The following is a 6,686-nucleotide window of genomic DNA, read 5'->3' as shown; positions in this document are numbered from 1 at the left end:
AACAAAATAATAAATGTTGGAGAGGTTGTGGAGAGACTGGAACACTTATACACTGTTGGTGGGAATGTAAAATGGTAAAACCACTTTGGAAATTAATCTGTTGCTTTCTTAAAGAGCTAGAAATAGAAGTACTGTTCGATCCAGTAATCCCATTCCTTGGAATACATCCTAGAGAAATAAGAGCCGTCACACAAATAGCTATATGCACGCCCATGTTCGTTGCAGCACTGTTCACGATAACAAAAAGATGGAAACAACCTATGTGCCCATCAACAGACAAATGCATAAACAAATTATGATATATTCACACAATGAAATACTATGCAATGATAAAGAACAATGATGAATCCGTGAAACATCTTATAACATGGAGGAATCTGGAAGGCAGTATGCTGTGTGAATTTAGTCAGTCACAAAAGGACAGATATTGTATAAGACCACTATCATAAGAAATCAAGAAAAGGTTTAAACACAGAAGAAAACATTCTTTGATAGTTACAAGGGTGGGGAGGGAGGGAGAGGGGTATTCACTAAGTAGATAGTAGACAAGAATTATCTTAGGTGAAGAGAAGGACAGTACACACTACAGGGGAAATCAGCACAACTGGACTAAACCAAAAGCTGAGAAGTTTCCTGAATACAACCAAGCACTTCAAGGGACAGAGTAGCAGGGGTGGGGGTCTGGGGACCATGGTTTAAGGGGACATCTAGGTCAATTGGCATAACAAAGTTTATTAGGAAAATGTTCTGCATCCTACTTTGGTGCGTGGTGTCTGGGGTCTTAAAAGCTAGTGATCGGTCATCTAAGATATATCAATTGGTCCCAACCCACCTGGAGCAAAGGAGAGTGAAGAACACCAAAGACACAGGAAAGTATTAGCCCAAGAGACAGAAGGTCCACGTAAACCAGAAACTTCATCAGCCTGAGACCAGAAGAACTAGATGGTGCCTGGCTACCACCAAGTACTGCCCTGACAGGGAACACAAGAGAGAGTCTCTGATGGAGCAGGGGAAAAGTGGTGTGCAGAACTCAAATTCTAGTAAAAAGACTAAACTTAATAGTTTGAGTGATACTGGAGGGACCCTGGAAGACATGGCCCCTGGACTCTCTGTTAGCCCAGAACTAAAACCATTCCTGAGGCCAACTCTTCAAAGATTAGACTGGACTATGGGACATAAAATGATACTTGTAAAGAGTGTGCTTCTTAGCTCAAGTAGATACATAAGACTAAATGGGCAGCTCCTGTCCGGAGGTGAGATGAGAAGGCAGAGAAAGTCAGGAGCTGGTTGAATGGACATGGGAAATCCAGTACGGAAAGGAGGAGTGTGCTGTCACAGTATAGGGAGAGCAACTAGGGTCACATAACAATGTGTGTATAGATTTCTGTATGAGAGATTAACTTGAATTGTAAACTTTCACTTAAAGCACAAAAATGAAAAAAAAAGAGAGATGATATTCTGATATATGCTGACATAGAGGAACCTGGAAAACATTATGCTGAGTGAAATAAGTCAGACACGAAAGGACAGATATTATATCATCCTTCATATATGAATTATCTAGAATAGGCAAATGCAGACAGACCAAAGTAGATTAGCGGTTACCAGGGCCTGGGAGAGGGAGAAATGGGGGTTATTGCTTAAAAAGTACTGTGTTTCTGTTTGATGTGATGAAAAAATTATGGAAATAGATAGCAATGATGGTTGTATAACATTATAAATGTAATTAATGCCACTGAATTGTACACTTAAAAATGGTTAAGATAGTAAATATCATGCTATATATATATATTTTAATAATATAATTTTTTGGTGAAAATATGCACAGTAAAACATACATCAATTCAGCAGTCTCTACATGTGCAATTCAGTGGTATGAATGACATCATCAAGTTGTGCAAACATTCTTACTATCCTTTTCCAAATTATTTCATCACCATTAAAATAAACTCATTGTCCCCTAAGCTTCTCATCTAATCTTGCTATTAGTTGTTGTTGTCAGTTTGATCCATATAGATAATTCCTTAAAAGAGTACAGTGCTCCAGGCATTCTTTACTAATTAAGTTCAACTATTATTTACTTTGGAAACCACTAGGTTAAGAGCTACGGCTCTTGTTTGCTTTAAAGATGGCTTCAAGAATAATTTAGGTTTAAAGTTTAAGGATTTCCTCAGGGCAATAGTTTCAGGGATCATCTAGCCTCAATGACTCCAGAAAGTTGGGGTTCCATGAGAATTTGAAACTCAACTGTTCCATGTTTTTCCCCTTTCTGATCAGGATTCTTGTGTAGAATCTTTGATCAAAACATTCAGTAACGGTAGCCAGGCACCATCCACTTCTTCTGGTCTCAAGGCAAAGAAGGCAGTTGTTAACGGAGCTATATATGTTTTACCACAATAAAATGAAAAAGAAAAAAAGAAATCCAACCCTTAGAGCTGTGTGCTACTGAAATTTGTCACTTTACTGCCCACTAAGTGTGCCTCACTGCCATAGCTGGAGGCCTTGTCTCTGTCCAGTTCCCTTCTCTTCCACCTTCACCTTTCTACAGGGTAGGAGGGTCTGACGTTCTGACATCCTGGAAACTTCCATCCACCACATCACTGTGTCCTGAGGATACTGGATCTTTCCTCCTCCTCCTCCTTTCCTCCTTCTCTCTCTCGCTTTTTCTCTCTCTCTCCCTCCCTCCCTCCATTTTGAGCCCCTCAGAACACCAAGCCAAGTTATCTTATACACCAAGGCCATGTGAGAATTCCTTCAGCACTTGTACCCAGGACTTTTGGTTTTGGTGCCAGGCACTGGGGCAACACTCAGCAAATATTTATTTGGGGGATGGGCATTCCCAGACTCGGGCTGACTGTGGAAGACCGGAAGGATGTGGGGCTCTGACCAAAGAAACCATATTTTGAAAGGCTCTGTGCTGGGAGGGAGCCAGGTGGGTTCAGAACGTCCACTTCACCCCCATGTTGTTGCAGAAGGAGGAAGGGCTAAGGGTAAAAAACTGTTTTATCAGCCTGTCTTCCAGAAATTCAGGCCCACAAATGTTGCCTTGATTACCTATCGATATGAGCAAATGCCAGAATGCAGTGAAGGCCGTGCTAATGACTCAGGCCACTGAAGGGAGAAAAACCACCGGGCTGATTACCTTGGCTTTATCTGCCACATCTGTTCTAGTTCATCATCTCTGCTTTACATCTTTAAAGAGCTGGATACAGAGTTACAGAATGTTAAGGCTGGAGAGGTCCTGAGAAGACCTCCTGCCTCTCCTTCCCCATAGAAGAGGGCCTGTTACCCTGAAAGGTTGTGACGCCCACAATCACACTCATAGTCGGGGCCCTGCTGGGACTAGGCCCACAGCTCTCACCTCCCAGATCAGCACTTTTGCCAGTTTTCCAAGCTGGCTCCCAGTCCACGCCATTTCAACGCTCGCCTCCATTAAGCCTCACTAGTGAGAGAGGCCGGCCATGTCTCTACCACTCCCCGTCCCTCATTGTCCTACAAGAAAAGGAAAGGGAGATTCTATTCCAGAAGGAAACAGAGATAGTGTTTCCCATCTCCTGGTGTCTCACACTATCCATGCCACGCTCCCCCCTGGGATCATCTCATCACACTCTTCGGGCATCCAAGCAGAGTGCCATCCAACCTCTGTCAACCCTTACAAGAACCCACTTCTCAGCTGGGGAATCTTGGCCACCATGAGGGCTGAGGTGAGTCAGAGGAGCTGCACTCTCCCCTGAGTGGCCCTCACTTTTCTCAGCTGGGGCAAAGGCGAGGGCAGAGACCAGGTGTCTCCAAAGCACCTCAACCCATTTCCTGAGCCCCTCTGTAGGTGCTCTAAGGAAACCAACCAGCTCCTGTCGAGTCGATTCTGACTCATGGCAACTCCATGTGTGTCCGAGTAGAGCTGTGCTTCATTGAGTTTTCAGTTGCTGATTTTTCAGAAGTAGATCACTAGGCCTTTCTTCTGTGGCACTTCTGGGAGACTTGAACCTCCATTCTTTCAGTTACCAGCTGAACACGTCAACTGTTTGCACTACCCAGGAACTCTGCTTTAAGAGAAGATATGGAAACCAACACTTGGAGAACACCTACTACGTGCCAGGCTTTCTAGAATGTGCCTCACATCCATTCTGTAAGGGAGGCATTATTATCCACATCTCCCTCTCCCCCTACTTTTTTTTTTTAATGGACTATTTTTTGGAGCCCTGGTGATGCAGTGGTTAAGAGCTTGGCTGCTAAACAAAAGATCGGCAGTTTGAATCCACCAGCCAATCCTTGGAAACCCTATGGGGCAGTTCTACTCTGTTCTATAGAGTCACAATGAGTTGGAATTGACTCGATGGCAATGGTTTGTTTGTTTGTTTGTTACAACAGTTTTAGGTTTGTGGAAAAATTATGCAGAAAGTACAGAAAAACAGTTGCCATCAAGTCAATTTCAACTCATGGAGACCCCATGTGTGTCAGAGTAGAACTCTGATCCATAGGGTTTTCAATGGCTGAGTTTTTGGAAGTAGATTGCCAGAACTTTCTTCCAAGGCACCCTAGGTGGACTTGAACCTGCAACCTTTCAGTTAGTAGCTGAGTGCATTAACCATTTGCACCACTCAAGTACTCCAGAAAGTACAGAGCTTTCCCATATACCCATCCACCTGCACACCATTTCTCCTACTAACATCTTGCATTCCTGTGATTCATTTATTATAATTGATGAACCAATATTGGTATATTTTTTTTAACTGAAGTCCATAGTTTACATTGGGGCACTCTTTGTATTGTACAGCCCTATGGGTTTTGACAAGTGCTTAATATCATGTGTTCACCATCACAGTATCATACAGAATAGTTTCACTCTGTTCCTCTTCCCCCTGGCCCCCCTTCTTTTTAAGGTGTAGAAATTGAGGTTTGGAGAAGTTAAGTCACCTGCCCTTGATCACCCAGCTAGTGAATGGCAGTCAGAATTGGAACCCAGGTCTGACTCCAAAGCCTGATTCTTCCCACCACATGACTCCATGTGCCTCTGCGTGCATGCTCAGAAGGAGTCTCCGCTGGTCTCATTAGAATCCTGTCTTTGGGGGCACCAGACTTCCCTTCTTATGAGAAAGAAGCAGGGATGAGTGGGAGGACAGATGCATGAAGAGCCCCTCAGCATCAGTTCGATTGTGATATGAAAGATAGACTTGACAGCAAGGCCCAGAGCGGAGGACCTGGGGTTGGCAGGAGGAAGGTAGGAGGGACAGAGCTGCCTAGAGCAATGGCCCAGGACAGAGGTGGGCAGGGGCAGGGTGTGAGAGCAGTACAGGGTAGAGGCAGTAGAAAGGGAGAGCCAAGAACAGCTGGCCACCCTCAAAATCCCGTAGGGCTGGCTCCAGGGCAGGGATTTGTTTTGGGGTGGAAGGTGGAAGGGCCGAGCATGACTGGGAGGGTTAGTCAGCAGTGAGCCTTATGAAAGGAGGGATTGTCCAGGGCCTCCTTATTCACCAGGCCGATTGGGTCAGCCCCAGGACCTGGCGAGCAGCCGGTATCAGAAGGGTGCCGGGAATCCACGCATCACGCTGCCCAGGTTGAATGGCGGGCACGTGTGGGCCAAGCGCGGGGGCCCTCTGGCCTTGTCGCCATGTGAGTCACAGCCCCGGCTCCATGGCTGACTCTCCTCATTGTCCACTCCACCAAGGCTGCCATGGCCATGCATCAGTGGGCTGGGAGCCCTGACAGCCAGGCCTGACTCCTTCCGCCTCTGAGAAAGGAAACTGAGGGCTGATTTATGAGGCACCTGCCGAGTTATTGCCCTGCCAACCTGAGCCCAAGTTACTCCTCTGGTTAAGGCTTGGGGCTCTCAGTTATTCATCCATCCATATGTGCATCCATTCATTCATTCATTCATTCATTCACAAAGTTATTGTTTTCCTAAACTTGATTTTTTCCCCGATTACAAAAGTAATCTATGGTCCAAACAATACATAAAAGTAAAAGATGATTGATTGGTGGATGTCTTCAAAATCTCACCCTCTAGAAAAAATCATTATTAACCGTTTGGACTAGCTCTTTTCAAGGCTTTTTAGGTACTTACTTAGTCATGTGTGTGTGTTTAACCAAAATAGGCCCCAGGATGGGAAGGGACGGCAGTCAGCCACCCTCCTCCTCACCGTCATCGTCATTGTCACTCTGTTTGAAAGGCAATGTCAGTCTGCATTTCACTCAACCTTGCTGCCTGCTCCCAACAGGACGTGGAAGGCGGCGAGGCCACACCATTGACAATCACCACCATCCAGTGATGGCTTAGCTGGGCCTGCGGCAAGGCCACACCATTGACAATCACCACCATCCAGTGAAGGCTTAGCTGGGCCTAGCTCAGTGCTCAGCCCTTCCCACTTGTGAGCTCAGTCCATCCTTACATCAGCTCTATGTAGAGACCCTGCCCAGGTCTCCAACTGAACTCAGACCTTGCCCACCACCTCTGTGAAAGGACAAAGATGTTAACTGGGAGGAGGCACCCGTTAGTCATTATCAGCAGCTACAACGATCATTGCAATCCTACTTGTCATAATCTTTCACTCATGTAATCCTCACATCAATGGCACCACTTCCAAGCCCATTTCATAACTGAAGACTCGGAGGCGCTGGGACTCAAGGAAGGTGCCAGCTCCTATCACTGAAGGAGGCAAAGGAGGGATGTATTTCGATGTTCCACC

At 45.5% G+C, this 6,686-nt stretch overlaps 1 pseudogene; it reads right to left on the bottom strand.

The window, feature by feature from the left end:
• Positions 1 to 6,319, bottom strand: part of LOC101348462 (leukemia inhibitory factor pseudogene) — a 42,859-nt pseudogene extending 36,540 nt beyond the window's left edge.
• Between the last annotated feature and the right edge of the window lie 367 nt (positions 6,320 to 6,686).

This window comes from Trichechus manatus, unplaced genomic scaffold, assembly GCF_000243295.1.
Source record: "Trichechus manatus latirostris isolate Lorelei unplaced genomic scaffold, TriManLat1.0 scaffold00157, whole genome shotgun sequence".
NCBI classification, from domain to species: domain Eukaryota; kingdom Metazoa; phylum Chordata; class Mammalia; order Sirenia; family Trichechidae; genus Trichechus; species Trichechus manatus.
Note: the sequence above shows the minus strand (reverse complement) of the source record. Positions and strands in the feature narration are given on the sequence as shown.